Consider the following 9,123-nt stretch of genomic DNA (forward strand, 5'->3'; position numbering starts at 1 on the left):
CCCAGCTCTGAGGGGGTGGTAAGCTAAATTGATCCCAGTAAAGAAGGGGGGGGGGCCCTGATCCAGCCTGTATTGCGCCCGTGTGGCTGGGGGTGCGATCGGTTCTGCAGACACCCCCAAGTGAAGGAGTCCTAATCTGGTCTCTCCCAGCACAAGGCTCCGGGCAGGGGGCCGAATGCTTTCCTGGTTCGTAGCTCATACCTCAAACCCTCCCCCTGCTTCAGGCCAGAACAAGACTCCTAGGAGGGTTTTTTGTTTCTTTTTCTACCCTGGGGGGGGGGGGGGGGAGAGGGTAACTTCTCAGTGTCCACCAGGGGGTGCCCTCCCCCCTCTCCAAAATTCCATTTTCCTCTGGCTAAATTCTACTCAGGAAAGACCCGCACGGGCACGTTACAGACTCGATTATTGTGAAGATGAGATAATTAAAAAAAATTAATATATATGAAGAGAGGGTCTGAAGTGACTGGGGGGCGGGGGGGCTGTTTGACTTTAATACTCCGTGTCCCTTAATAGCCAAGGAGGAGCAGCCGATCCTATTCTATATTGCACAGCTCTGGGGAGGAGCCCTCCTGATCTGGTTTGTTACTTACCGGTCATTGTGGGTTTGTTTGTTGGTTTGTTTGTTTCCTTGCCTATATTACAACAACAACAAAAAACATGTAATTTTGTAATTTTTTTCTATTTATTGAATTGTTTATTGTATTGTATTTTTTGTAAAAGTTTTAACATTTAAAAAAACCGACTTTTTTGGTTTCTTCTTGGTGCCAGCGGTGGGGGCGGCTGAGTCTGTTCGGGGCATCGCCAAGCCGGGCCGGGCTCGCTGGAGGATGGAAATGTAGAAGGTTTTTCTCTAGCAGAGGGGGACGAAAGTGGAACAACCTCTGCTGGGAGCAGCGGGGGCCAGGCCCTGAGCTCCTTAGCCCAGGGGGGCTGGTTACGCACATGGCTGCTTGGCAGGAGGCCAGGGACGTGCAGATCCTCCCCGGTTTGCTAGGAGGCATGGGCCCCCTGCAGGGATCATTGGGCACGGGGCGTCCCGGCCTCCTTACGAGGTGGGGCTGGTGAAGGAAACGGGGAGGGGGGGCCAAATTCAAAACTGATCAAAGGAAAAACACATTCTCACCAATGCGTCATTCACCTGGGGCACCTGCTGCCACTTGAGCCGGGCACTGCCCTGTCCCAGGGTGAGATGGGGGGAGCATTGTGCTGGGGGGGTCACTAACAGTTGCGGTGCTAAAGAACTTAATTACCTACCCCCGGGAACACTGGAAGAGGAAGGGACGTGCCCAGGCAGAGCTGGGGATAGAACCAGCTTGTCAGAGACGCACTGACCTTCCCCCAGGGCCAAGCTGTGTCCCTCTGTAGCCCTCACTCCAGCCCGAGGCCAGGTCGGGTACCAAGGCCCAGTGGTTTCCGGAGAGGGGGTGGTCAGGACTCCTGGGTTCTATGCCCAGCTGTGGAAAGAGGGGGGAGTAGTGGTTAGGGCGGGGGTGAGAGTCAGGATGCTTGGGTTCTATGCCCACCTCTGGGGGGGGAAGGGGGGCCTGGGAGTCAGGTCGCCTGGGTTCTATGCCCACCTCTGGGGGGGGAAGGGGGGCCTGGGAGTCAGGTCGCCTGGGTTCTATGCCCACCTCTGGGGGGTGAAGGGGGGCCTGGGAGTCAGGTCGCCTGGGATCTATGCCCACCTCTGGGGGGGGAAGGGGGGGCCTGGGAGTCAGGTCGCCTGGGATCTATGCCCACCTCTGGGGGGGAAGGGGGGGCCTGGGAGTCAGGTCGCCTGGGTTCTATGTCCACCTCTGGGGGGGGAAGGGGGGTCTGGGAGTCAGGTCGCCTGGGTTCTATGCCCAGCTGTGAGGGGTAGGGGTTAGATCAGGGGTGGGGGGAGTCAGGACGCCTGGGTTCTAAGCCCAGCTGTGGTGGGGGAGTCAGGACGCCCGGGTTCTGCTCCGGCCTGGGTACCCTCATGTGAGCCCGGCCCTGGCCGCCGCCCTCGGCTCAGCCCGGGCCCCGCCCGCTCGCAAAGCCGAGCGGCTCCTGCCCCGCGTGCCCCGCTAGGGGGCGCCCGCCGACCAGCCCGCGGGCGCCCGGCAGCGCCCAGTCCCGTGCGCTACGTGCGGCGGCGGCTGGGTTTCGCTCCGGGGCTGTTCTCGGAGCCTGCACCGCCGGCCCACGCAGCCCTGCCGGCCTCCTCCCCGGCCTGCGGGCCGGGGGAGCCAGGACGCCTGGGTTCTCGCGCTGCCCTTCCCACCCCGGCTCCCTGCCTCAGTTTCCCCCTCTGGCCCACGCGAGGCCGCTGCCAACCCAGGGAGCCGGTGACAGGCCAGAAAAGGCACGCGGGGGCGGGAGGGTCACGTGACCGATGCCTGTGGCGGCATCATGGGAACAAGACTCACCCTTTCCACTGCGTGACCCAGCGCGGCGGGCCCCGGGGTGCCCCGCCCTGCCTGCAATCGCCGGGGCTGGGGGGGGGCCTGGTCAGACCCGTACGGGGTGGAAAGCGAGCGAAGAACATGCAGGCCGGGGGGGCCTGGCCCTGTGCTGGGGGGTTGGGCGCCTGGGGTCCGGGTGAGTCAATGCTGGGGAGGGAGGAGGGGAGTGTGGGGCGCATGGGTGTGGCTGCGGGCGACTCTGTGCACCTCACGTCCTCGGGCGCGCGCACGCTCTGTGCCTCAGTTTCCCCAGCGGCACAGTGGCACTAATGAGCCTGCCGGTGGCTGGTGTGAGTGCGGGAGGGACACAATGGGGCCCCCGCGCTGCCGCATCAACCAGGGTCTGTGCACTGCTTGGGGAGGGGGTCCTGCTCTGTGCTACCGTAATATACCTAATAACAGGCATTGAGCTTCCCCTGGCTGGGAAGATGGATTAGATGTGGGGGGTGGGGAGCGGCCTGAAGATGTCTGGCTGGGGCTGGCTCCAATGGGCCACTTGCTGGAGCGATAGCCACGCCAGGGTTTTCCCCGGCGGCTTGAAACCAGAGCTCGGCTTTGCCCGGCTCGCCGTGGGGCCTGCTCTGGCAGATGCAGCTCTAAAGCAGCCTGGCCCCAAATGTCATGGGGGCAGGAGGGGTAAGTGAGGGAGGGGGCTGGGGGTGCGACCAGGGATGGGGCTGGTTTTGATGCAGGGAGGAAGCGGGCGCTGTTGAGGTCGCCACACCCCAGACCCCCGACCCCCGCAACTGGCTATTCCAGCCTTGTCTGTGCCGGGAGACGCCGGTGAAGGTTTCACAGCCGGGAAAGTGAGAACGGGATTATACTGCCCAGCCAGTCGGACCTGCTGTGGACACAGGCCAGAGCGTCTCACCCGGAGCCCTGACTCCCAGACCCTGTGCGCCAGCCACTAGCCCCTCTGCCCCTCCTGGAACCCAGGCGTCCGGCCTCATCCCTACGCCAGCCACTCAGCCTCCCCCCGACTTCCTTCATCCCCCAGGCTGTTGGCTCTCGGCAGGCGCAAGCTGTGACTGACTGGGATTGGAGCCCGGGCGGGCGCGGGGGGCTGACCAGGATACGGTTTCAGGATAACTCCATTTCCTTTGCTGCTATTTCTAGCTGACATTTCAGATCAAAGCGGCCCAGACAGACGACGACTTCCTGACAGGCTGCTGGCGAGTGACCCCTGCAGCCCCCCAGCGCCCCCAACCTACCCGCTGCTGCCCAGGCCTGGGCGCGCGTGTGGTGTTCCTCAGTGAGCCGTCTCTAATATTTTGCACAAGATCAAACACCCCTTTTTAAACTGGTGCCCCCCCCCCGGGTGGGTGGGCCGGGGGAGGGCTGGTGGGAAAGGAACCCAGGGGCAGGACGTGGATGGGTGCAGATGCACGGTGGAGGCCTCGGGTGACGGCTTTGGGAGGGAGGGGGCTTGAGCGGGAGCAGGGGTGTGGTGTCTAAGAGGCAGGACTCCTGGGGTCTGGCCCCAGCTTTGGGCATTGGGTCTCATACTTTGAGCAGGGGAGCACGAGTGTCCGGGCACTTGGGTTCTAGTCCCAGCCCAGCTCTGGGAGGGGCGTGGGAGTCAGGACGCCTGGGTTCTCTTTGTATCATCTTGGGAAAGTCCCTTCCCCGCTCCATGCCTCAGTTTCCCTTCTGTCTGTGGGGTTGTTACCTCCTCCCAAGCACAGTTGAATTCAGGCCCCGCTGTAGCAAATTGGAGGGGGTGTGTCAGGCACAGCTCTGCGTGCCCCCTCTGCCCCCCCGCCCCAGCCACACTCCCTCCAGGCATGGGGGGAGGGGAGCTAAGGCGCTAAACCGTGGCTTTGGCTAGGGTCAGCTCTGTAATGTGGACACGGGTCCTGCTATGGCTTGTGCTGAGCCCCCTGAAACTCACTCCATGCAGGGCAGAGGGGGCAGTGACCAGCCAGGCAGGGCTAGTGAGCCTGGGACTTGGCCAGGCTTTGAACCAGCAACCCAGAGGCAACCGGTTCCATACCCCGCTCCCCTCAGCTAGCCACAGCACCATGTGTTACCGGGCAAGGCCACATGGTCACCTGCTAGCCTGGCATGTGCCCCCCCCGCAACGTATCCTGTGTATGAACATTCCAGCCCCCCCACCGCCTGCCTTGCGCGGGGGGCAGGCCAGACGGGTCTAGGCGCCAACCAGCCAGGGAGCCAGTGACTCAGAGTGGGTGGGAGCGGATCCCCTTAATCCGCTAATTGCCCACGAGGCCTCGACTTGCTGAGAAACGTTCCTTTGAGCTGCGCTGGGTCAGGAATTCGCCCATGGGGCTGCCCCGGAGGGACTGCGTGGGCCGGGGCTGAGCTGGGCGGGCGGGGACCGGGCTCAGCGCTGTGAACTTCTCATTCAATTCCGCACCTTGTCCTGGCTTGTTTCGCACGCCTGCCATCATGGGCTTCACGTTGTTCAGTGTCAGAGCCCACGGGGAGACAAGCCTTCCTGCACTTGAGGGGTGGCCACCCTGTCCCTAGCGCTCGCCAGCTGCGCGGGGGCAGAATCATCCCCCCTGTTTTAGAGAGGGGGAAACTGAGGCACCAAAGGGGGGGTGACTTGGCCCCCCCAAGGTCACATGGTCAGTGTGTTAGCCGCAGCATCCTTTCCTAATAGCTCCTCCGCCTCCCTAAATTTCCCTGTTTTCATGACGGGACTGATTTTTCCTTCACTTCCTGTCCTAAAGAGCTCTGCAGCAGTGCAGTGCCATGCCACTGCCCAGAGGTGGCTGCATTTCAGTGCCAGGTGAGCAACCCTTGTATAAAGAGCCCCTGTACCTGACCCCGGAGACCGCTGCGTCTTGGTGCTGGGCAAGTGGTCCCTACCCACGTTGAGCCCCCCCCCAACCCCATCCCATGGGTGCTGCCCGTCCCCGCTCCCTGTGTCACAATAGCCCTGCGGCTCCACGTTCCCGTAAGAGGCCACGTCAGGAAGCCTGTGGTTCTCCCAACCGTCTCCTCCGCTCAGGCTCCATGTGGCGGGTGGCGAGGGACATGGCCACTGCACATTTCCTCCCACCGCTTGGTTTCTTAACAGAGCTGCAAAGGAGGAACCGATACCCCACCCCACCCCCTGGGATGCAGGGCTGAGGCCGTACTGCTGGGCTGGGGCTTTGCTGTGGCGCTGAGGGCCTGCAGGCTTTGGGGGGCGGGGGGAAGGTTGTGGGGAACATGGGAAACACCCCCTCAATTCCTTCTCATTATCCTGGGCAGCTAGGAAGAGCAGGATCCCCAGCCATTCCCCTCCTCCGGGGACGTTCGTCGGCGTACGTGGGCCGCACCTGGGCTCCTGCCCCGGGGTCGAGGGAACCCAGCCCTTCTGTGGGTCCCCTTTGCACAGATCCATGGGCGAAGGCTGGAGAAACACCCAACGTGAGAGCTGGGGCTCCCTGGGCGCACCAGCGGCCCGGCTGGGTGGCCTGGAGCTCAGGTGGGGAATCGGATTCCAAAACCACGCGGCTCGGCTGCACGGACAAGGTCTGGGCCCACTGCTCCGACTGGCTCGGCCCAGGGAGGCCCCGCGCCCGCCGGTGTCCAGCTCCAGCTGCCAGCTTGTTCTCCAGACCCTCAAGCGTTCCTCGCAAAATAAATGACAGGAAGAAGCCTCCCACTGCCACGCTTGCCAGACGGCCTCAGAAAGGCCCCCAGGGCTGCCTGAGTTTGCAGAGAGCCTGAGCCTCGCCCGGAGAGGTGGGACCTGCCGCCTTCAGCTCCAGGGAGGTGGCCTCAGCTGATCATTTAAACGGCCACGTTGTTAACTCTTTCATCCCTGCTGTAAAATGTGTGGTCGGGCACCTGGGTTAGCCGGTGATTCAGAGGGGAGAGCACCCCATATTGAGTGACACCTGCCCTCCCCCCCGCAGCAGAGCGCCCCGTAGCACCACAGGGGGGGTCGGCACGGATTGCAAGGGGAGAGCGCCCCCGACGGAGACCCCCCCGCCCTGCTCCCGGCAGCACAGCGCCCCCGAGCGCCGCACTGGGGCCTGGCCCTGGCTGCCAGGGGAGAGGGCAGCGCCCGCCCCGGTTTGGCTTGGGGAGTGTTCCGCTGAGGGCGGGGGGGTGGTGAGCCGTGTGCTCAACTCTGCGCAGGGGCCGTCCCGGCCGCGCAGGGGCCAGCTGGGTCCCATCCCCCGGACAGCAGAGAGCCCCCAGTGTTTGTAATAACGAGTAAACACCAACCCTCCGGCCCCAGCTGCCGGGCAGGGAGGGGAACTCCGCCCCCCCCCCCCCAGCCACTTAAATTCTGCTGGTCGGGCCGTGAGCCCTTCCCCCCATGGCTCTGCTGAACCCAGGTGGCCGGACTCCTATCCCCCACCACCTCCGTTCTAACCACTAGTCCCTACTCCCCTTCCTGAGATGGGCCCGGAAACCAGGATTCCCATCCCCACCCCTCTTCTAACCACTATGCCCTACTCCCCTCCTGGGACCAGAACCCAGGAGTCCTGGCTCCCAGCCCCTCCCACGAGGTCACATGACACTTCCACCACTGCCCCCCCCCCCCCCCCGCCCCTGGACATCCCGCAAGAAATGGCTCGGAGGCTCTGACTGGTCAGCAGCGTTTATTCCAGGAGCACCCGGCTGGGCTCAAAGCTTCTTAGCGTCCCCCAGTGCAGACAGCAACACAAGCCCCCCACCCCCGCCACAGGGGGCGCTCCAGGCACTTTGCCCCACTGACGCCAATTCCATGGGGTCCCCCCGGCACCCTGGGAGCAAAGGCGGAGTGGAAGGAGGGAACGGGCAATAGCTTGGGAAGAGGGGTGGAAGGAGGGACCAGGGAAGGCGCAGAGGAGGGGTGGAAGGAGGGAACGGGCAATAGCTTGGGAAGAGGGGTGGAAGGAGGGAATGGGGAAGGCGCAGAGGAGGGGTGGAAGGAGGGAGTGGGGAAGGCGCAGAGGAGGGGTGGAAGGAGGGACCGGGGAATAGCTTGGGAAGAGGGGTGGAAGGAGGGAGTGGGGAAGGCGCAGAGGAGGGGTGGGAAGAGGAAGGAGGAGCCCCTTGGCTGCGGAGGAATCATCTGGTGATGCTGATCCCCAGCCTGGCGCCTGGCTTGCCCACGAGGCTCTCTGGGCTCCCCTGTGCTGTGCCCCCCCCGGCGGCAGCGGGGGCTCCTGGCCGGCGCGAGGCTGGGGCCGGACTCCTGTTCCTGCTGAACTGAGCCAGTTTAACCAAAGCAACGGAGTATCAGCTCAGTAGGCACGGGAGGCAGAGCCCGGGAGCGCGGCACGCAGGGCCCCCGGACACAACAGCGGCGCTGGGAACGGAACCCAGGAGTCCTGAGCGCCCCCGGCAACGCTAAGCACTAGACCCCACCTCTGTCTAGCTGTGGAGGGGGTGCAGAGCCCCGGGAGACGGACCCCAGGGGGCGGAACTTAGCCACTGTGAACACGATGCGGATGCGAACTCTGTTCACAAGTGAGCTAAGCCCTGCACCCCGGTGTCGGACGGGCACGGGGCAGCTCAGGGATTGGTTACACCCCCGGCCTCAGCTCCCTCCCCAGCTTCTGCGCCCCTCATGCACCCCCCCCCCCCGCCCACAGCTCCTCCTCCTTTGCCCTGGACCCCCCTACCTGCCCTCAGCTCCCCCTCCTGTAGAGGAATCCCCCAGCTGCCCCAGGCCCGGCTCCGAGCTGTTACCGTGACGGGCTGGGCTGTTCCTCTTCGTCTCCGGGCGCCTGCTGCTGGCGGCAGAAGGAGGGGATGGCTCGGGCCCACCCCCTTCGCCAAGCCGTCTCCTGGGCGCTGCGGCCCGCTGCCCGTTGGAAATCCCTGGCAATGTGATTTTGGGTGGTAGGATAAAAATCGCATCACCAGGAACCCCAGCTGGCAGGGGCAGGAGAAGCCAGCATGGCTGCTGTCCCTGCTGGGTGGGAGAGTCTGGGGGGACCCCACACCCCATCCAGCCGCTGAAAAGACAGGAGAGGAAGGAGTCAGCACCCGGGGAGGAGACCTGGAGTCTCCGGTCAACGTTACGCCGGCACCTGCGATTGCGGAGCAAAGAGCAGGTCGGATACACGGTTCCAGGGCGCCTTCCGCCCCACAGCGCTGCGCCCTGTGCTCAGCTGCGGTCCCCTCTGGGGTGGGGCATGGGGACTGTTTATACAGGGATCCCTCGCCTGGCCTGCCGGTGAGATGGGGCATGAGGGCTGTTTACACAGGGTTCCCTCACCCAGAGCGGAGATGCAGCTGTCTCTGGGGTGGGGGCTGTTTATACAGGGATCCCGCGCCTGACACGCAGCACAGCGCCCCCTAGTGCACCAATGGGGCCTGCACTGACTCAGCGAGGAGCGTGCCTGCTCCTTATAGCTTCGACACAGGGGAAACAGCCCTCTGCGAATCCCTTTGGACAGGGGGCCTCCCCACTCTGGCTGCAGAGGGGCCTGGGGACAAGGCTGGTGAACCCTGGCCATTCTCTACCTCCAAGGGGTCATGGGGGGCAGAACGTAAGTTCCAGCAGCTCCAAGGCTGCTCTAACTTATACCAGGGGCTGGGCAAGATCCCCCAGGATACTGGGAGTAAAAAGGTGGCTCCAAGTTTCTCCCTCCCCATCTCCTCCTGCCTCGAGAATGGACTCGCTGCAATCAGGCCCCAGGCCAGGTTCACATCCCTCTTGGCTGGGAAATTGCCCCCTTCTCCCTGCCCCTCCCACACAGGAGCACAGACCCAATGTCCCCACTGCAGTGCCTGA

General features: G+C 63.8%; 2 long non-coding RNA genes across 2 annotated transcripts; one reads left to right on the forward strand and one right to left on the reverse strand.

Annotated features, from left to right (window-relative positions):
* Positions 1-660: 660 nt before the first annotated feature.
* Positions 661-2,691, reverse strand: LOC142069641 (uncharacterized). The gene is made up of 2 exons (XR_012665576.1): positions 2,394-2,691; positions 661-1,454 (listed from the first exon to the last, which is right to left on the reverse strand). It is a non-coding gene; the product is annotated as an uncharacterized LOC142069641 (long non-coding RNA).
* Positions 2,692-3,869: 1,178 nt separating this feature from the next.
* Positions 3,870-6,196, forward strand: LOC142069680 (uncharacterized). The gene is made up of 2 exons (XR_012665625.1): positions 3,870-5,184; positions 5,652-6,196. It is a non-coding gene; the product is annotated as an uncharacterized LOC142069680 (long non-coding RNA).
* The last annotated feature ends 2,927 nt before the right edge of the window (positions 6,197-9,123 follow it).

Source organism: Caretta caretta, chromosome 20 (assembly GCF_965140235.1).
Source record: "Caretta caretta isolate rCarCar2 chromosome 20, rCarCar1.hap1, whole genome shotgun sequence".
In the NCBI taxonomy this organism is placed as follows: domain Eukaryota; kingdom Metazoa; phylum Chordata; order Testudines; family Cheloniidae; genus Caretta; species Caretta caretta.